The sequence below is a fragment of the Amblyraja radiata genome, chromosome 20, assembly GCF_010909765.2.
Source record: "Amblyraja radiata isolate CabotCenter1 chromosome 20, sAmbRad1.1.pri, whole genome shotgun sequence".
In the NCBI taxonomy this organism is placed as follows: domain Eukaryota; kingdom Metazoa; phylum Chordata; class Chondrichthyes; order Rajiformes; family Rajidae; genus Amblyraja; species Amblyraja radiata.
In genome coordinates, this window is record NC_045975.1 from 5332300 (window position 1) to 5355031 (window position 22732).

General features: G+C 44.4%; 1 protein-coding gene and 2 long non-coding RNA genes across 4 annotated transcripts in view; 2 read left to right on the top strand and 1 right to left on the bottom strand.

The window, feature by feature from the left end:
- nav2 (neuron navigator 2) overlaps window positions 1-22732 on the bottom strand; it is a 603312-nt gene that overhangs the window by 491968 nt on the left and 88612 nt on the right. The gene's annotated exons all lie outside the window — the stretch shown is intronic.
- The window catches only part of LOC116984528, a 48157-nt gene that overhangs the window by 1240 nt on the left and 24185 nt on the right, over window positions 1-22732 (top strand). Inside the window, exon 2 of the long non-coding RNA XR_004415056.1 lies at window positions 19304-19423. This is a non-coding gene — a long non-coding RNA (uncharacterized LOC116984528). The remainder of the gene's footprint in view (window positions 1-19303; window positions 19424-22732) is intronic.
- On the top strand, window positions 6113-16331 carry LOC116984527. Its single transcript, XR_004415055.1, has 3 exons — window positions 6113-6230; window positions 13705-13709; window positions 16320-16331. It is a non-coding gene; the product is annotated as an uncharacterized LOC116984527 (long non-coding RNA).

Consider the following 22732-nt stretch of genomic DNA (forward strand, 5'->3'; position numbering starts at 1 on the left):
ACTTTTCCACATTTTGTCACGTTACAACCACAAACGTAAATGTATTTTATTGGGGTTTTATGTGATAGACCAACACAAAGTGGCGCATAATTGTGAAGTGGAAGGAAAAGGATACATGGTTTTCAAATTTATTTACAAATAAAAAACTGAAAAGTGTGGCGTGCAAAAGTATTCAGCCCCCTTTACTCTGATACCCCTAAATAAAATCCAGTGCAACTAATTGCCTTCTGAAGTCACCTAATTAGTAAATAGAGTCCACTTGTGTGTAATCTAATCTCAGTATAAATACAGCTGTTCTGTGAAGGCCTCAGGAGTTTGTTAGAGAACATTAGTGAACAAACAGCATCATGAAGCCCAAGGAACACACCAGACAGGCCAGGGATAAAGTTGTGGAGAAGTTTAAAGCAGGGTTAGGTTATAAAAAAATATCCCAAGCTATGAACATCGCACGGAACACTGTTCAATCCATCATCCGAAAATGGAAAGAGTATGGCACAACTGCAAACCTACCAAGACATGACCGTCCACCTAAACTGACAGGCCAGGCAAGGAGAGCATTGATCAGAGAAGCAGCCATGGTAACTCTGGAGGAGCTGCAGAGATCCACAGCTCAGGTGGGAGAATCTGTCCACAGGACAACTATTAGTCGTGCACTCCACAAATCGGGCCTTTATGGAAGAGTGTCAAGAAGAAAGCCATTGTTGAAAAAAAGCCATAAGAAGTCCCGTTTGCAGTTTGCCACAAGCCATGTGGGGGACACAGCAAACATGTGGAGGAAGGTGCTCTGGTCAGATGAGACCAAAATTGAAGTTTTTGGCCTAAATGCAAAACGCTATGTGTGGCGGAAAACTAACACTGCACATCACCCTGAACACACCATCCCCACTGTGAAACATGGTGGTGGCAGCATCATGCTGTGGGGATGCTTTTCTTCAGCAGGGACAGGGAAGCTGGTCAGAGTTGATGGGAAGATGGATGGAGCCAAATACAGGGCAATCTTGGAAGAAAACCTGTTAGAGTCTGCAAAAGACTTGAGCCTGGGGCGGAGGTTCACCTTCCAGCAGGACAACGACCCTAAACATACAGCCAGAGCTACAATGGAATGGTTTAGATCAAAGCATATTCATGTGTTAGAATGGCCCAGTCAAAGTCCAGACCTAAATCCAATTGAGAATCTCTGACAAGACTTGAAAATTGCTGTTCACAGACGCTCTCCATCCAATCTGACTGAGCTTGAGCTATTTTGCAAAGAAGAATGGGCAAAAATTTCAGTCTCTAGATGTGCAAAGCTGGTAGAGACATACCCCAAAAGACTTGCATCTGTAATTGCAGCAAAAGGTGGTTCTACAAAGTATTGACTCAGGGGGGATGAATACTTTTGCACGCCACACTTTTCAGTTTTTTATTTGTAAAAAAATTTGAAAACCATGTATCATTTTCCTTCCACTTCACAATTATGCACCACTTTGTGTTGGTCTATCACATAAAATCCCAATAAAATACATTTACGTTTGTGGTTGTAACGTGACAAAATGTGGAAAAGTTCAAGGGGTATGAAAACGTTTGCAAGCCACTGTAGATAGGGTGACGTCAGAATCCCCCCCCCCCCCTCCCCCCTCCCACCATGGTAGAGTTGTTAAAGACTAGAGGGCATAGCATTAAGGTGTGAGAAAAAGTTTAAAACACAATGATAATGGGAGCCTAAAACATACTGCTGTGGATGGTGGTGGAGACAGATTTGCAAGTGACATCTAAGAGGCTTTTTGGATAGGCACATTGACATTTAGGGAATGGAGGCAAGCAGATAAAATTGGTCGTGGCATATTGCTCGACACAGACATTTGGGGCCGAAGGGCCTGTTCCTGTGCTGTACTGTTCTACCTTCGATGAAAAGAGGAAATGAGAGCGTTACAGGTCGATTACTTTACGTAGCCAGAACTGATCGATAAAACCAAAGGGCACAAAGTGCCAGAGACTGAAGGGTCCCAACCCGAAACACCATCTATCCATGTTCTCCAGAGATGCTGCCTGACCCGCTGAGTTACTCCAGCACTCTGTGTCCTTCTGTGTATACACCGGCTTCTGCAGCTCTTTGTTTCTCCAGTTCTGTTTATCCAAGATGGTTTAATTTAATGTTGAACTCTGAGGATTGTAACGTCAATAGTTGGAAGATGAGGTTCAGTTCCTTGAGTTCACTGTGGATGTTGTTGTTGTTGCAAGTGTGTGGGAGGCAAGAAACACGAATGGGAGGTGAAGGGAGCATTAAAGTGCCAGGTTGCTGGATGCACAGACTCACACTGACAGATGGAACAAAGAAGTCTTGCAGAGCAGCCACTAAATCTTCATTTGGTTATGCAATGTAAAGGAATTCACATCACAAGCACCAAAGCCATTGTGCTAAATTGTAAGATATACGAGTCTGGAAACTTTGATCAATAAGGTTAAGGGCGCTGTGACGGAGGGGGTAGAACAATGGAGGAGCCGGCATGGGGCAACCACCATGAGGAAGGGGGAGGAGAGGGGGTAGACCAAAGGAGGAGCCGGCAGGGGTACTTGGTGCTGTCAGCACCCTTTATATGGCGACTATTTACATACCTTGGGGTATGCAAGCAAAGAATCTCACTGTGCCTTGTTACATGTGACAGTAATGAGCCTGCCCCGCTTACGCGACTTTTTTGGCGACTGCCGGCACCCGTCATAGGTCGTTGCAGGTCGCCGAAAATTTTCAACGTTGAAAATCCAGCGGCGACCAGAACAAGGTACGACTCTTTGGGCGACTACTCACGACCGTACAGGCGACACTCCAGTGACTTGTCGCGGGGTGAAGGTAGCATCTCTGGAGAGAAGGAATGGGTGACGTTTTGGGTGGAGACCCTTTTTCACTGGACTTTATCTTGCACAACATGTTACTCCCTTTACCCTGTATCTGACCACTGCGCACAGTTCGATTGTAACCACGTTGACTGGACTGCTTTTCACTGTACCTCGGGACACGTGACAATAAACTAAGCTAAACTTGGTGCCACGTCACAATGTTCAAACAAACACAACAAGCAAGTTGTAACACATCTATACTTAATGGGACATTTGAATAGATATAATCATAGACATGACAGCTGCATTTCAGAACAAGCCCCTTCAATCAAAATGCTGTTCAATTAGTTTGAAATCCATGAGAAATTTATGCCTTGCTCCGGGGATGTGTCAGTTCATCATTTAAAACATGAAGGATTATGAAAAATGCGTCGGTATAATAAACAAAGAAAATAACACGCCAAAGATTTAGGGCAGCAGATATCAGCACATCAAGAGGCATGGTTAATGCAAACAATTTGTCGATTTACTGTGCAAAATGAGAACGGACAGAGAACATTGTACCAATGTCAGAAACAAAGGATTCCGACTAGAATCTCATGCTTTCATTAAGTTGTAATTTATAAGGGTAGGCAAGGTTAAAATATTCATTTCTATTCCCTGGAAATACCAATTTTTAACTGATTAAATTAATCGTCAAATCTATAAATTATGTTGCTGCTCCCTTTAGTGAAAACTCGCTTGGTTTGAGAAGGAGAAGGATGGATTTGGCATTTTGATAATGAAATGAAAAATCCAGCAAGTTAAGGCAGCGTCTGAACGACCGCTCATGAAAAGGTTTTTTTGTTTGCATTTATAAGTTTGCGGACCCAAACATTTCAGCCATCAATCCTGCCCCCAATTTGGTGTTTCCCTTTTGACCACCATTATCACACAGCACTGCACCAGGGAGCAGGACATAACAGCTGTCATGATCTGTTTCTATGGCAATGCCACTGTAACTACACAGACTCCTGCGACACAATGGAAACCTACACTTCCGATGATATCCTTCACACCTCCAGCCCCCCCCCCCCCCGAATGTTATGTATGCACTGGCTCCAATATTGCACAAATCACATTCATACCTTTCCTCACCCTCACCCGTCTCCCCAAACAAATTATCACCCAGTGAAAAATAAAAACCTGCTGGAACTACCACAGCCCCAGAATAAAAGCACGTACCTTGAGAAAGGAGATGAGGAAGAATTTCTTAAGTCAGAGGGTTTTGAATCTGTGTCATCTATCCCATCTTAATCCAACCAAATGCCTTGTCTCCATTGCTAACCTTGCAAACCAAGTGTGTTAGAATAGGCTGTGGGCAAAATATGTCTGGAAATAAAATGACACAAAGTGCTGGAGTAACTCAGCGGGTCAAGCAGCATCTCTTGAGGACATGGATAGGTGATGCCATAGGTCACCAATGTAGAGAGATTTTTTTTCTGTTTAGTTTCTGCCTGACACAGGCCCTTCTGCCCACCAAATCCGTGCCGACCAGAGATCTCCGCACTCTTGCACTATCCTACACGCTAAGGAAAATTTACAATTTTCACCGAAGCCAAATTAAACAACAAACCTGTTTGTCTTTGGTGTGTGAAAGGCAACCAGAGCCTCTGGGGAAAAGCCACGCGGAAAATGGGGAGAGCGTAAAAACTCTGTACAGACAGCACCCGTAGTCAGGATCGAACCTGGGTCTCTGGCGCTGTGAGGCAGCAACTCTACCATTGCTCCACCATGAGATGTGTGGAGCAAGGTGGCATTTTGTGTGGTAGTGGCATTTTGGAGACTTACATATGCAGGAAATAGAGGGACATGGATTACGTGCAGGATAAGAGTTGATTTTGGCATCAGTTTTGAAACATACATTGTGGGCCAAAGGGCCTGGTCCTGTGCTGTACTGATTTACGTGCTATGTAAGACCAACTGGTTCACTAAAATGTCCTCTGGGCAAGTTGTCGTTACCAGTTGGCATTGACGTGACTTCAGACAGACAGCAATTAAGTTGTTTCATCAATGGCCAAGCAATTCACTTCATTTCAAAAGTAATTTGTGATGAGCAGAAAATGCCTAGCCTTGCCAGTGATGTCTCGCTACTGTTAGTGACTCAAATATGTCAATCACTAAAAACAATTAATACAAGTAGTTATTGTTCATATTAAATCCACAAGCCAAGATCTTAAACACTAATTTTCTTTAACCCTCCTTCACAAATCATATTTTTCTTGGAGACAGGATGAACTACAGATGCTGGAATCTAGAGCAAAAACACAAAGGTCTGGGGTGACGCAGCGGGTCAGGCAGCATCTGTGGAGCGAGTGACAGGTGACGTTTTGTCTTGTCTAGGGGGCCCTTGTTCAGACTGATTGCAATTGGGGAGAGGGGAGAAATCTGGATCAGAGCAGTAGGAACTTGCATCTACTTCAACCTCAGCTCCCGTATCATCATAAGTGATGGGTGCAGAATTAGGCCATTCGGTCCATCAAGTCTATTCTGCCATTCAATCATGGCTGATCTATCAGTGTGTGGAATTCTCTGCCTCAGAGGGCGGTGGAGGCAGGTTCTCTGGATGCTTTCAAGAGAGAGCTGGATAGGGCTCTTAAAGATAGCGGAGTCAGGGGATATGGGGAGGAGGCAGGAACGGGGTACTGATTGTGGATGATCAGCCATGATCACATTGAATGGCGGCGCTGGCTCGAAGGGCCGAATAGCCTACTCCTGCACCTATTGTCTATTGCTCCCTCCTAACCTCATTCTCCTGCCCTCTCCCCATAAACCCTGACACCTGTACTAATCAAGAAACCGTTGTTCTCAGTGTGGACTGCTGTACATCAGCGAGGCCAAGCGCAGACTGGGCGATTGTTGCACTGAACACTTCCGCTCAGTCCAGGTGGGTCTATGCAGCAAGTGAGGATCTAGGGACCAAGTGGCATGTTAGAAAATTAAACTGCAGTACGTTCATGTTTCCCATTACTATGACAAAAAAAGCATTTAATAGTCATAGAGTCAAACAGGGTGGAAACAGGCCCTTCGGCCCAACTTGTCCACACTGGCCAACATGTCCCATCTACACAAGTCACGCCTGCATGCATTTGGCCCATATCCCTCGAGAATCTGTCCCATCCTTGTTCCTTTGAAAATGTTTCTTAAACGTTGCGATAGTCCCTGCCACAACTACCTCCTCCGGCAGCTCGTTCCATACACCCTTTGTGTAAAAAAGTTACCCCTCAGGTTCCGATTAAATCTTTCCGTCCCCTCACCTTAAACCTATGTCCTCTGGTTCTCGATTCCCCTACTCTGGGCAAGAGACTCCGCGCGCCTACCCGATCTATTCCACTCATGATTTTGTACACCTGTTTGAGATCACTCTTCATCCTCCCGTACGCTTCATCTTCCTTCCATCGACACGGTTGCACGAGCAGGCTCTGGATGACTACAATCCAAACACACCTCATGCCCAGCAGAAAGTCACCTTCAAGCCAGAAGCACCAGTTTCGGCTTAAAAACGCGGCAGGATTAATTTCACAAGTTATTAGTTTCCGAGCTGCATTAACCTTGGAGTTACACAGGGAGAAATGTTTCATCCATTTGCATGTAGTATGTTGTAAACGTACACCAATACAGGCAGACTGGGCAGGATTTTGTCAGCAACTCTGCACTCCCCCCCCCCCCCCCCCCCCCCCCCCCCCCCCCCCCACCCCCCGCTTATTATTTAATTCCATATTAATAGCTTTCAAATGTTTCTGCAAGCAATTAAGGTAGACAAAATTGCTGGAGAAACTCAGTGGGTGAGGCAGCATCTATGGAGCGAAGGAATAGGTGACGTTTCGGATCTCCTATTCCTTCGCTCCATAGATGCTGCCTCACCCGCTGAGTTTCTCCAGCATTTTTGTCTACCTTCGATTTTCCAGCATCTGCAGTTCCTTCTTGAACACCTTCAACTAATTAAAGTTACTTTCAACGCATATCTCCGGCAAAGCCCCAATTACACCCTGAGACTTTGCCACTGTTCAAACTACACCAGTGGGCTCCATTTTAGTGTTGTGTTTAGTTTATTGTCACCTGTACCGAGGTACAGTGAAAATCTTTTGTTGCGCGCTATCCAGTCAGCGGAAAGACAAAAGACAATACACGATTACCATCGAGCTATCCACAGCGTACAGATACAGGATAAAGGGAATCACACTTATTACGTTTAGCGCAAGATAAAGTCCAGTAAAGTCCGATCAAAGATGGTCTGAGGGTCTCCAATGAGGTAGATGGTAGTTTAGGACCGCTCTCTAGTAGGTGATAGGATGGTTCAGTTGCCTGATAACAGCTGGGAAGAAACTGTCCCTGAATCTGGAGGTAGACAAAAATGCTGCAGAAACGCAGCATCTATCCTGGAGGTGTGTGTTTTTTCTGCATACTTCTGCACCTCTTGCCCAGCTACAGTGTACCACATATGCCAACTGCTGGCAGGGAAAACTGGGCGTAATAACAAGGAATGGCAGATGCTGGTTTATACCAAAGAAAGACACAAAACGTTGGCGTAACTCAGCGGGTCAGGCAACATCTCTGGAAAACATGGGTAGATGATGTTTCGGGTTGGTGTCCTTCTTCCTTTCATCCATAGTTCCTTGTTCCAACTCTACAGGGCAAACATTCAGACACTATGTATGGTTCGGGTGAGTTTTGTCCGTGTGGCAATTCTACACACAAAGGCCCCAGAAACGTAGACACAGACAATCACAACACTGATTTGACCCAAGTCCGGAATCACATCATTTTATTGATAGCTACTTTATTAAAACCTATAGGGGTGGCATGGTGGCGCAGCAGTGAAGACCCGGGTTCAATCCGGACTACGGGAGCTGTCTGTACGGAGTTTGTACGTTCTCCCTGTGACCGCCTGGGTTTTCTCCAGGTGCTCCCGTTTCCTCCCACACTCCGGGTTTGCAGGCTAATTGGCTTTGGTGCCTAGTGCGTGCAGGATAGTGCTGGTGTACAAGGTGATCACTGGTCGGCACGGGCTCAGCGGGCTGAAGGGCCTCTTTCCACACTGTATCTCTCAAGTATAAAAGCCGACCAGGTCACATCCGTGCTGGTCAGGAAGAAGTGCGGTTCATTTTCTCTCCAGTTTATAAATACCATACCCTATTATTATGGCCGGGTGCACAATATGTCCCCATTGGCAGGATCAGACAATTCACCAGAGAGTCCAAGGATTCAACCTGCAACCTCCCAAGGTACCTGCTATTGCTCCACACACCCATACATGAAGGAAGTCACTTGGGAATTTTAATGTCTAATTGTAACAATTGAATACTCGTCAAAAGTAGTTATTTTCTCCTCCCTCGAGAGGCTGTCAGCTATCTCCAGAACACTATATTTCTCAACAGATTTTGTAACTGGTTTATTCCCCAACACCAAATGTGCCATTTAATCTAGTCAAACCAGCGGGCACAGTGGCGCAGCGGTAGAGTTGCTGTCGTACAGCGCCAGAGAAGATCTCGGAGAAAACACACGCAGATCGTGGGGAGAACGTACAAATCGACCCGAAACGTCACCCATTCCTTCTCTCCAGAGATGCTGCCTGTCCCGCTGAGTTACTCCAGTATTTTTGTGTCTCCCTTCGGTACAAACTACCAAGACAGACACAAAATGCTGGAGTATCTCAGCGGGACAGGCAGCATCTCTGGAGAGAAAGAATGGGTGAAGTTTCGGGTCGAGCCCCTTCTTTGTACAGACAGTACCCGTAGTCAGGATCGAGACCCAGCAACTCTACCGCTGCGCCACCGTGCTGCCCATCACATCTATCCAACAATTGCCAGTGTCTGCCTGAATAGAGCAGCAAATATTCACAGCTATACAATAAACAATAAAAAATAAATCACCTTACATCTTTGTATCATAATTTACAAATATTTTTTTTAGATTATACCTGCTGTGTTCGTTTATCCTCTTACGCGGGCTGCTAAGATGATTAACTAAATGTCATTCCATTCACTGGCGTAAGAATCTTGCGTTTGTTTAACTTCTTTGGAGCACGTCACACTTGCTGGCTGCCTCACAGCCAAATAAACATTCCTTTCACATCCTTTCAACTCCATCCTAAGCCTCCACAATATTATTTTTTCATATGCTCAGGGCTAGAAAGAGCTCACTTCTAAATCAGTTTCAAATACTAATGAAGGGTTGACAATGTAAAATAATTATGGGTGAAGCCAGCCAATTGTCCAATTTTATTTCATCCCTCTGGGTTTATCTTAACACCCCCCCCCCCCCCCCCCATCTATCGCATGTCCAATTAAATCATGGCAACATTCTGGTTTTCACTGATGTAATCTTTTCCTTACAATCAATGCGTTTTGCACAGGTTGAGATTAACCCCGAAATTCATTTTTTGCTCATCAAATCCCTGCTTCCTATGTGTTAGGAAGGAACTGCAGATGCTGGTTTATACTGAAGGCAGGAACAAAATAACTCGGCAGGTAACTCGACGGGTCAGACAGCATCACTGGAGATGTTTCAGATCACAACCCTTCTTCAGACTCCTTTTCAATCAGCAAAACAAATAATAGGGCAAAGCTCTGGAACCAAGGGTGCTACAAAACCAAGGGGAGACCTGTATATATTTGTCTTAAGGTATTGAAGAAAATACTTTATTCAGGGTCTTGGATGTATTGCACATCTGCCATTGTTGTCACATTCACTGTTTGTAACATTTTAACACCCATATGTAACACCCCTATATATAAATACAAGTCCACCACCGATTTTCCGGCAACTGTGTTTCCACTTTGCTGAAATTACGTGAAATTTTGCTGGTCTTCGGGTAATTTTAGGGAAATTAAATAATCTCGAGGAATTTCTGCATCCGGCCAGCGAAGGCGTCCAATCCAGCCCGCAGGATGATTTGGCGGGAAAAAAGCATATTTACGACCATCCGTGCCTGCGCAGTTGGGGGAAGCCCGTCAGCCGCGTCACAATTGAAAATGGAGCCAGTGACGCTGCAGGAACGCAAAATGGCGCCGTCAGTGGGACCGGGATCCGCACGTGCGCAGTTGGGTAATTTCAGGAAATACCATCACGTTCCAGGAAATTTGGGATTGCATTTGAGGAATTTCTTTTTTAAGGTGTGGAAGCACTGGGTCAAGGCCTCGTGGGGATTGAGATGCCAGCCCGTAAAGTCGGCTTCAGAGGTCAGCTATGGGAACGGATCTGCCGGCTCGGACCAAGTTGGAGTTCCAGAACTCCGACCCCTTGGGGCAAATCCAACCCGCCGATCAGCCCCAGTGTGCCTAATGAGGTCAAGACGGGTCGTCTCACCCTGGCAAGGTACCACATTTTCCCGGGGATTTCCAGCGGGGATTTCAAGTGCACCCTTATAATTTTGTCCTTGTTAAAGGTGCTGCCAGACCAACAGTTGCCAGAAAATTGGTGGTGGATCTGTATTTATATATATATCTGAAGAAGGGTCCCGGCCCGAAAAGTCACCTCTCCATATTCTCCAGAGATGCTGCCTAACCCAATGAGCTACTCCAGCACTTTGTGTTTAAGAAAGAACTGCAGATGCTGGAGAAATCGAAGGTAGACAAAAATGCTGGAGAAACTCAGCGGGTGAGGCAGCATCTATGGAGCGAAGGAATAGGTGACGTTTCCGGTCGAGACCCTTCTACGTACTCATTTTCAGTCAGCAAAACAGTCTGAGGAAGGGTCTCGGCCCGAAACGTCACCTATTCCTTCGTTCCATAGATGCTGCCTCACACGCTGAGTTTCTCCAGCACTTTTGTCTCCCAGCACTTTGTGTTCTTTCTTGTAAACCAGCATCTGTAGCTCCTTGCTTCCAGGTATCTTAATGGACAGTCACCAGATTTATTTGATAACTCTCTGCTAAATGGTACATACCTTTTTGCAAAATTCCTGTGCTGCAAATGATAAAAGGGGTATTAATATTTCAAATGGTGGCCTGTGATCACACAAATGCACCATTTTAAATCTACACGCCAATCTTTTAGTTCTTTTTTCTCATTCTTTTTTTCCCCCCAGAGTTGTTGCCTGAGTTACTCCAGCATGGTAGACAAAGGTGCTGGAGAAACTCAGCGGGTGCAGCAGCATCTATGGAGCAAAGGAAATAGGCAACGTTTCGGGACTCCCCCAACATCGGGAACATGTTTCCTGCCTCTCGCGTGTCCAAACCCTTAATAATCTTATATGTTTCAATAATACCAGGTCCCCTTTGTCAATTTCTTATCTCCCCGTCCCACCCCAGGGCGGTCTGGAAGATCGAATCACAAGAGTCAGGCATTGGTAAACAAAAGTGTTGGAGAAACTCAGCGGGTGCAGCAGCATCTATGAAGCGAAGGAAATAGTCAACGTTTCGGGCCGAAACCCTTCCGGGTTTCGGCCCGAAACGTTGCCTATTTCCTTCAGGGTTTCGGCCCGAAACGTTGCCTATTTCCTTCGCTCCATAGATGCTGCTGCACCCACTGAGTTTCTCCAGCATTTTTGTCTACCTTCGATTTTCCAGCATCTGCAGTTCTTTCTTAAATACTTACTCCAGCATGGTGTCTATCTTTAGTCGAGCACATCAGGAATGGGATCCCCAAAAAAAAATATTTTCTACCTCAGTGTAAACCAAAATAAGCTGTAAATGTAATTTTGGAACACCATAACAATTCTGACAGGATGAGGTCTCTCCCCCAACAACATAATCCTGTACTAATCACCTGATCCATTGTTTTTTTATTTTTTTTTATTTTATTTATTAGTAGAGTACATTACAATAATATAAGCCAAGGATAACTTAATGCATTTTTTGTACCACTTCATTTTTTAAGCTTTAAAAAGAAAAAAGGTAAAGAAAGTGAGATAGAATCACGAGTGTGTGAAAAAGTGATCAAGAGAAAAGACCCATAGGCGCTAAGAGTTAGAAAAAAAAGTTAGGAAGTAAGCCAAAGAAAAGAAAAAAGAGAAAAAGAAACAGAAGCTATGTTAAAAGTAGAAAACAGAGCTGTAAGGGATATACCAACTTCGTATTTTTCCTCCCCCCTCACCAGGTCCTGAAACCATTTATTTTCAGAGTTCTGTTGCACCTTATACTTGTAGTAAGTCGATAAATGCAGACCAAGTCTTTTGGAAGTGGTCTGATTTGCCTGCTAGAAGGAGTCTCATATCTTCCAGTTGTAATGTTTCGAACATATTTGAAATCCAATTCCGCTGAGTTTCTCCGGCACTTTTGTCTACCTTCGATTTTCCAGCATCTGCAGTTCCTTCTTAAACACTTACTCCAGCATGGTGTCTGTCTTTAGTTGAGCACATCACGAATGGGACCCCAAAAAAAAATATTTTCTACCCCAGTGTAAACCAAAATAAGCTGTAAATGTAATTTTGGAGCACCATAACAATTCTGACATGATGAGGTCTCTCCCCCAACAACATAATCCTGTAATAATCACCTGTCCCATTGTTTCACAGCGTAATTTAGCATTCCACTCCAATTTACATTTACATTCATTTTGGTGCCCTGCTGCGTCTTACGGCAAGCAAAGCTGCCAATGAAATGTCGAAAGTCTTTCAGAGGTGGTCATTAACGGCACATTACTGACAGCCATCCAAAATAATGATCTTAAAAATTTAATAGCAGGATCTTAGCTTTCCACCGCAAGGTACTAATTTATGTTGCACACGCTCATGAAGTAAACGTAAACAGAGCCAAACATAATTGTCACGTTTCGAATCACAGCAAAAGGAAATGTCTGCGTTCTTGAAATTAGCCCCACTTATTACAAGTGGGCCACGTCCACACTAAATTAGAGGACAAAGGGATTTCAGATCCATTATGCCGATCGAGTGGATTCAAGAGCTGGGTACATACAACTCTTTGGATGGTATAGATGCACATACATGCACATACAATTTCCTCCGTCCCTTCTGCAGGAAATTGTTGTGGTGCAAAAATCTGTTTAGCTTTCTGCCAATATTTGTCAGAGTTGCAGCCCGTATTACATGGTTATTAACACGCAGCAAGTCCCCAGGGTACGTGCACACGAGGTAAATACGCCAAGTGCTGCAGCTACACAGAGCTACAATTAGTTTCCATTGCATTTACCAACGGTTCAATGAGTCTTTATCGTCACGTACGCACAGCACAGTGAAATTCTTTTGAACGACACACAAATGCACAGTTAAGGGCCTGTCCCACTTAGACTATTTTTAGGCGACTGTCATAGTCGTAGCAGGTCGCCGAAAAACCAGCGACTGGACCCCCCCTTTGACATAAAGTTTGAAATAGAATCAAAACGTTAACAAAAAAAAAAGCGAAGTCAGCACCGGCGAGAACCTACATCACCAAGCGACAACCTACGTTAACTTGGTGACAACTACAACAGCACCTACGTCAAGCTACGCTCATTGGCGTCAAACCCACAGTCGCCAACTATTTCCGGAAAAATTTCAACATGTTGAAAATCCAGCGGCAATCAAAGACGCTACGACTCTTTGGGCGACTGAGGAGACGACTCACGACCAGACGGGCGACACCCCGGCGACCATGTGGCGACAGCCTAGTCGCCTGTAGCCACCTAAAAAATCTCCTAAGTGGGACGGGCCCTTTAGTCACAATGTTGGCACAATTTAAAAAAATTAAATTAAAATAAAGGGAAAAAAGAAGGGAAACAGAAAACGCAAACAGCCCAAAGTGCAAAGTCCAGTCCACACCTCCGATCCAGGAAACCATGTCCGTATTCACAGCATTCACTCTGGGAGGGGGAGAGGATAGAAAATCACACAAACTAAAATAGAGAAGTATTTAATTCACTGATTCATTCAGTTGTTGAATCACAGAGGTTATTGTCTGCCGTCCTGTTCTAGGTTCTGTGCGCTAAGAGCTAATATTAAGTCTTCAGGAGCAAATACATGGTTCTTGCTTAATTGAAGGAAACGCAATCCAATTCCTGCACCCATGGATTCCTCCTGTTTAGTTCAGCCTGCTTCATGCAGACCGAGGGTCAAAACATCACCTCAGCTGAAATAATTATCCCGGATAGATTATGGTAGTTATCCATATTGAGAAGGATTAATATCAGAATGGGGATCTATGTCACTGCCCAAACCCAACCAGGCCCTAACCAACAGGAAGCATCTTCAAGAGACTTGATAAATACAGGTGTCTGGGGTTTTCGGGGGAAGGCAGGAGAATGCGGTTGAGAGGAAGAGATGGATCAGCCGTAATTTGTTGATTCCAATCGACATTGAGATAAATGTCTTGTGACCAGCCTTCGATCATGTAACTAAGGTCGTCCATTTAGAAAGGCGAATCTTCCGTAAATGGATTCCAGACCGTGGTACAACTGAGTTTCTCTCAGTATCTTCTTGTGGTTCCACAATACAGACACTGGCAGGTTGCCTTGAGCTCGTCTCAAAGCCTGTGCACAGGGAAGAGGCAGCACAGAAGCAAGGGACTAACTGAAGGAATATTCCTCTCTCCTCTTGGGGTTTCCTCGGAAGCATTCAAAGATCGGCAGGATTCCGTTCGACCATATTAATCATTTCTAGCGTGAAGTATATGAGGAGGCTCTCAGCCATCTTGGATAAAGACTCCTCACACCCTTGTAATGGACTGTTCGAACTACTTCCCTCCGGCAGACGTTACAAGGCCTTCTACGCCCGAACCTCCAGACTCAGGAACAGCTTCACTCCCAGAGCTATAGCGGCTCTGAACCGGCCCTGCTGAGTGAACCCCATCCCCCCTGGACTGTCTCCCTCGGATGGTCACAGCCCAAAGACACATCGACACTTTAGTCTGTTTGAACTGTTTTGACTATTTTACTGTTGTAATGCTCTTTTTACAAACCATGTTCTCGGGGTATCTAAATCTAAATGTTATTAGTTATTTAAGTTATGACATCGGATGGAAGCTGCAAACCAAATCTCGTTGCGCTTATGTGCAATGACAATAAAATATATTATTATTATTATTATTATTATTGGTTTGTTTGTGACGCAAGACCTCTAGAAAATCTATATTTCACGTCTGGTCAGAGCCGGCAAATTTCTCCTAAAGATCTGAAAATCTGCAAAATGTCTCAAAAAGAATTGAAAACACTTTTGTCTTCTGAAGTCGTCTTCTGAACAAAGTATAAATAATTTAACCAAATGTGTTCTTAGATTCTTACGAATGTCGTTTTATTTGTCAGTATACGTTGGCGACAAACGCAAGGAATGAAACATAGAAACATAGAAAATAGGTGCAGGAGGAGGCCACTCGGCCCTTCGAGCCAGCATCGCCATTCATTGTGATCATGGCTGATCGTGCCCTATCAATAACCCGTGCCTGCCTTTTCCCCATATCCCTTGATTCCACTAGCCCCTAGAGCTCTATCTAACTCTCTCTTAAAAGAGGAATTTCATTGTATCTAGAAACATTTGACAATAAAGTGCTATTGAATCATTAAGCAGCGCTGATATCTTCCCACTCAGGCACGGAAATCACTATAGAAACATGGGGGGGACACAATTTCTTGCCGGCTGCGCGCGCGCATGCGCGCACACACGCGGGGCTTCGGCCATGGTCCCTGTAGACGGTAACATTGGGAGCTGACCTGGTTGGTGACCGACTCCGAACTCCAGCAGCTTCTTCCGCCCCAAATCGTGGGGCTTGAATCGGCCCGTTCACGGGGCCTTTCATCGCCCGGCGGGGGCTTCAACATCGGGAGCCTCAATCGCCTCGATGCAGCAGTTTGATTTTCAGCCGCACTGACCGCTGAAAGGCCCCGCCAACGGGCCGATTCAGCCCTGAGAAAGCGTCTGATAAAGTCTCACTTACAAAACATGGGGATGATTGTCAAAGCATGGGGGGGGGGGGGGGGGGGGGGGGGGGCCCCCAGGATTTCCGCCCATGTTCCCACTTGAGGTGTGTTTAGTAGCAATTCGCTTAAGTACTTGAGCATTAGTTAAATTTTCATCCTCACTGAATGATGTTTGTAAATAAGAACAGATCTATTATAACAATTACTGAGCACACTAATGAGGCAGCACATTAGTCAGCTGCGCCATCTCTACTCACTCTGGCTCACAGCAATTATACTGTTATAATGTGCAAACACAATGGAAAATACACCTCAGACTCATAGTCATACAGCGAGAAAACAGGCCCTTCAGCCCAACTTGCCCACATCAACCAACATGCCCATCTATGCTAGTCCCACCTGCCTGCATTTGGCTCAGACCCCTTTAAACCTGTCCTATCCATGTGCCCCTCTAAATGTTTCTAAAACGTTGCAATGGTACCTGCCTCAACTACCTCTTCCTGCAGCTCATTCCATACACCCATCACCCTTTGTGTAAAAAAAAAAAATTGACACAGGTTCCCATTGAATCTTTCCACCTTCACTTTAAATGTTTAAGACAGAACTGCAGATGCTGGAAAAATCGAAGGTAGACAAAAATGCTGGAGAAACTCAGCGGGTGAGGCAGCATCTATGGAGCGAAGGAATAGGTGACGTTTCGGGACAGAAGATCTCGGAGAAAACCCACGCGGGTCACAGGGAGAAAGTACAATCTCCGGACAGACAGGCACCCGCAGTCGGGATCGAACCCGGGTTTGTGGCGCTGTAAGGCAACAACTCCACCGCTGCGCATCGCCAAGAATAAATTTTAATATATTATCATCTGTTGACGCTGTCGTGGTGGGTTTGAAATATGAACAAGTTGAGCTGTAGCACTGTAACTGTGGGAAATAATCCATGTTCATACCCCCTCTCACACCATGGTTGGCATAGCCCCCTCACCAGCCCCCCACCCAGACACAAGTGTCTCTTCTCTGATGTTCAACAAAAGGCAAAAGTGAAATGTGCTGGAAGAAGACGACACATACGAGACATTTGACTGGAGGCAAGTCTGCATAAATCGCATGAGTATACTTAATGACAAGAACATTTTCTATCATCTTTTCACATATTTTGGCAAAAACTCCCCACAGCAATAAAAAGAATATTAACTGTGCAGTGCGAGGGATTCAATCTGTTATTTTTGCGATAATACGTTCCATGCATACCCAATCATTTCGCCTTTCACTAAGGACAGTGTAAAAAAAACACATCCAACTCAGAAGGGTCCCGACCCGAAACGTCACCTCTCCATGTTCTCCAGAGATGCTGCCTGAGCCGCTGAGTAACGACAGCACACGGGGCAGCACAGAGATGCTACCTCACAGCCTACTTCCCCATACCTTATCATGTGCCTACACACTACAACAAAAGCTTTTCACTGTACCTCTGCACGTGACAATAAACTAAACTAAACTATCTCAAGTGAAACAGATGATTTACTGCATTTTCTGTTAGAGCCACAGCTTAGTAACAGGGTCTCCGGTCCACCGGTTCCATGTCGACCAGCGATCTCGGCACGTATTCAGAATTAAACGTTTTCGACTCTTAAAGGGCCAGTCCCACTTGCCGATTTTTTTCGGCGATTGCTGACATCATTGAATGACGTATCAGGCCACCGAAAAATTTGCGGCATGATGACGTACTGACGCGCGTTTTTTTTTTTTCCAATTACCGCAACATTTTGTTTTGTCGCCGCTGGATTTTGAAATGTTCAAAATCTTTTGCTGACCCTGATATGACGCCAGCAGTTGCCGAAAAAAAATCGCCATGTGGGACAGGCCATTTACCCGAATCTTGAAGCGTTATTACTGGGCAACTCTTAAAAGTAGAATCCAAAAACATATTTGTCACTAGATAAACATAACACTTCTACTGAAGATTAATATAATGAACAATTCACCAGAATATTCTAACTGTTCTACACTGATCACAATTAAATCAATGTGCTATCTAGTTGTGAAGGATGACTGCCTGCCTGTGGACTATTAAAATCAACCAAATGACAAATAATTTGAGCTATACATGTTCCATTGCCATACAGGTCAGAAACTAGGCTGCGCAACCTCCATTATTAATTTTAATTGGTCATTTCTACAATTAAGACTTCTATGTTTTAGTAGCAATTTTTTTCTGAACATGTACTATCACATATTTCCATTGGGATAACCGCAAGAACGATAAATCGAAGATCGACACCAAAAAGCTGGAGTAACTCAGCGGGTCAGGCAGCATCTCTGAAGAAAAGGAAGAGGTGATGTTTTAGGTTGAGACCCTTCTTCAAACACTTTCTTCCTACACAGAATAACAAGTTGTTCTTGACATTGCATTTTCATTGCCAAATACTAAAAAGCTGCATACTTTAAAGGATATCTGGAAAAGGAACGTTTGGGTCTTTTTATTTCCAACTAGGTTGAATGATCCAACCGTAGACAGTTGAATTTAAGTGTCACCACTGACAATATAAAACTTTGCTATTTAAAATGAACAAACCCTGTAACAACCACTCAATATTGTGATATTACTAAATGCTATTATTGATAATGCCCTATACCTTCACTTGTTGACATAAGATTTAAATCAATTATACCCATTAAATTTATCGATATCCTTACGGTGGATAAAGATTGCAATGAATGCTTCAAGTTAAACAATTACCATGGGATAAGCATATTACTATGCAAAGGGCTCACAGAAACACAGCGGTGCAACGGTAGAGTTACTGCCTCACAGCGTCAGAGCTCCGGGTTTGATCCTGATTACGGGTGCTGTCTGTACGGAGTTTGCACATTCTCCCTGGGATTTCGTGGGTTTTCTCCGGGTGCTCCGGTTTCCTCCCACACTCCACAGAAACATTGGTTTGTAGGTTAAATGGCTTTGGTAAAATTGCAAGTAGACACAAAATGCTGGAGTAACTCAGCGGGTGAGGCAGCATCTATATGGAGAAAGAATGGGCGACGTTTCGGGTCGAGACCCTTCTGAAGGAAATAGGCGACGTTTCGGGTCGAGACCCGAAAGGGTCTCGACCCGAAACGTCGCCTATTTCCTTCGCTCCATAGATGCTGCCTCACTCGCTGAGTTTCTCCAGCATTTTTGACTACCTCCAGCATTTTTGTCTACATCGCCCATTCCTTCTCTCCATAGATGCTGCCTCACCTGCGGAGTTAGAATAGAATGCCTTTTATTGTCTTTCAAACAGCTTGGTTTGAACGAAATTTCATTCCCACAGTCTTAACATTACAACAAAAAAAACAAGACCCACACTTAACACAATTTACACAAACATCCATCACAGTGAATCCCCAACACCTCCTCACTGTGATGGAAGGCAAAAGTCTTATCACTTCCCTTTGTTACTCCAGAATTTTCTGTCTACCTTCGATTTTTACCAGCATCTGCAGTTCTTTCTTACACATGGTAAAATTGTCCCGAATATAGGATAGTGTTAAGTGTGCAGGGTGATCCAGGGATGGAAATCAAGAACCAGGGGCATAGATTCAAGGTGAGAGGGGCAAGATTTAATAGACATCTGACGGGCAACTTTTTCACTCAGCGGGTGCCGGGGAAATGTCTTGTCCTGGAAGTACCAACCAATAAGATGCCTTTGAAATGTGTCTACTAATTGATGAGACAAGCTCAGACTCGTCCTGTAGTGATGTATATTGGCTGCATCTTGTGACCATGACCAACATCTTTGGAATGTGGTTAAGTGACAAAACAGTATAAAACACCGCGCAAATCTTTGTTCATTGAAGTGGTGGAGCAGGGAAGTCAAGTGTCTGTTGCATACTTGACTGGCGTATCCCCGTCACTTCTGCCGGCTGATGAATCGTAAAGCTTAAGTTGGTTTACCTAACTTTTTTGTGAGTTGTCTGTTTTTTAAGTAGTGAACCTTATCAGTTGAGGCAGGTAATATAATAGCATTTGACTGCATTTAACTATGGACAAGTGCATGGAAAGGAAAGGGATATTGGCCAAATGGAATTTGCTTAGATGGGGCAACTTGGTCGGCATGGACAAGGGTCTGTTTTCATGCTGTATGACTCGATGACAAGTAGGAATGACTGAAACAGGAGGTTGTTGTCCATGTCAACAACTCCCATCCACCATCCCCACATGAAAAAAAGTATCCAAGTTTCAGGAGAACTTTCTGAACCTGGATCTCATTCCCCAGCCATCCGCAGATCCACAAAATAAAATATTGCTTGGGAAGCAATCATCCTTGAGTGTGAGGGACAGCTGATGAATGAGCGAAGGAAAAGCCACGGAGATTCAATATGCTCAGTTGAAGGACTTCAACTGGAGTGATGGGAATTGGTGATGTAATGAATGTCATTGTGCTTGGTTGGGGGAAGAACCACATCAGTCAAGACTGGCACCTTTGATGTTGCCCAATGACTCGTGATGGAAGCTGTACGTTTCGACACAGTGTGCACCACCCCGGCCCACTCATCAAAAGAACGCTCCAGTGTTTCAATACTTCAGGAGAGAAATGTGAAGTAGATTCACAGCAGGAAAGAGAAATAATTTCCATGCTATTTGAAGCACTATTTTTAAAAAAGCAGTCAATTTATATCTCTTTCCAAGACCAGAATAAATTGGCCAAGGTTTCACAGTGGAAAAGAAACACATGCTTATATCTTTGAGAATGATTTGTACGCAGGTCAGTCGAGTGCTCCCGATGTTGGGGAAGTCCAGGACAAGGGGTCACAGCTTAAGGATAAGGGGGAAATCCTTTAAAACCGAGATGAGAAGAACTTTTTTCACACAGAGAGTGGTGAATCTCTGGAACTCTCTGCCACAGAGGGTAGTCGAGGCCAGTTCATTGGCTATATTTAAGAGGGAGTTAGATGTGGCCCTTGTGGCTAAGGGGATCAGAGGGTATGGAGAGAAGGCAGGTACGGGATACTGAGTTGGATGATCAGCCATGATCATATTGAATGGCGGTGCAGGCTCGAAGGGCCGAATGGCCTACTCCTGCACCTAATTTCTATGTTTCTATGTTTCTATGAGTGCTGCCATAATTTAGTACGAGTCTGTCGCAGTCACTTGTCTCGATCTTAATCTAATTAAACAGCAACTTTACTTTAGACCTTAGAGATACAGCGCAGAAGCAGAGCCCTCATCCCATCGAGTCCGCGCTGACCAGCAACCCCTGCTCATTAACACTATCCTACACGCACTAGGGATTTATAATTTTACCAAAGCCAATGAACCTACAAACCTGTACGTCTTTGGAGTGTGGGAGTAAATCGGATCTCTGGAGCTGTAAAACAGCAACTTTATCGCTGCGTGGCCATGCCGCCTAGCCTCTGAGAAAAGCAGACACATAACGTAACTCTGATTCATTGAAGACTACCCAATGGAGCGTCGGGGTCATCAATGTGGGGCGTAGGTCCCGAAATGAAAGCGAGGAGCCAGGTGTTTTGGGAGGTACCTTTTCTTATGCCCTTCCAGGTAGCAGGGAAGTCCACGAGAGAGAAAGATGGCACCCAAACCCTTGCCTTTAATCCCTCTGGTTAAGGGTCGCCTCAGGACTCACCCATTCCCGTGCCGAGAGGTTTGATAGTTGGGATGACCCGACCCTTGGGAGCCGCCACAAGATGCTGGTTTAGAGTTTTCAGTCTGAAGAAGTCACGTATTCCTTCTCTCCAGAGATGCTGCCTGTCCCGCTGAGTTACTCCAGCTTTTTGTGTCTATCTTCGGTTTAAACAAGCATCTGCAGTTTCTTCCTACATTTTACTTGCTTCTCCTCCCCCCCCCCCCCCCCCCCCCCCCCCCCCCCCCCCCCCCCCCCTCCCCCCCCCCCCCTCCCCCCCCCTCCCCCCCCCCCCCTCCCCCCCCCCCCCCCCCCCCTCCCCCCCCCCCCCCCCCCCCCCCCCATATCTCTTTGCAGCTTTCTATTCAATTTATTATTTGCACTGCAGACAAAAATACTCTAATATGCCACAGAATTTCTAGCCCCTTGAGAATACGACGGAAAGTTGAAAAATCTATCATGCAACGAGCATCCGAAATGGGAAAGAGTGAGAACTGGCCACAATTTTGAGACAGGTGACTAAAAACAGAGCTGATTGAGGTTTCCACGGTTCTAAGTGGTACATACATCAACAGACCCCTCATTAATTGTTGACAGAGACACATTCAGGCCAAGGAGTTGAAAGACGAATGGTTTGGATTCAGTAATTTTGCACAGAGTGTGAAGCAATCAGACAGATCAGATACTCAGGGAATGGAAAGGCATAATCTCATCAAATTTAAATTTGGATACAAGGATGCTGACGGAAGTGATAAAAGGGATGAACAGATACAGAACTTGGGAATAAATCACATGATTTACAGCTGCTATTTTTTAAAAGATTATTTTTTTCCAAAAGACAATTGTTTTCATTTTCAAACATTAAAAAAATATTAAAATATTATTATTATTTTAATTAAACTTAACATTAATATTATTTTTTAAATTAAAACATTTATTAAATTTTTAATTAAAAAAAATTTTTTAAGATGATTTTTTTAAGACAATTTTTTTAAGAAGACAATTGGTTTGGATTCAGTAATTTCACACAGAGTGTGGTGGGAACAGACAGGGAATGGAAAGGCATAGTCTCATCAAACTCAAGACAGGGATACGTAGATATGTAGATGCTGACAGAAGCAATAAAGAGATTAACAAATACAGAACGGGATTAAACATGCGGTTCACGGTTGTTTTAAAAAAAAATCCTTTTGTTATTGTCACCAATTAGTTTGCAGCGAGCCATGACTTTTATTAAAATACAATAAAATAGTTTGCATTTAGTGGGAACATCCCAATGTGTGGCAGGCAGTTTCATATTTTTGTTCTGTAATGTGGAGAAATGAGGCGGGCAATTTGCACTCAACAAGGTACCATTAATTGCCATGGAATCAGGTCATCTGTTTTTGTTTGAGAGTTAAAATGTCAACAAGAGCACCATAAGGACTCCCTTTCCTGCATCAAAATAGTGCAATGGGATTTATTTTTAACATCA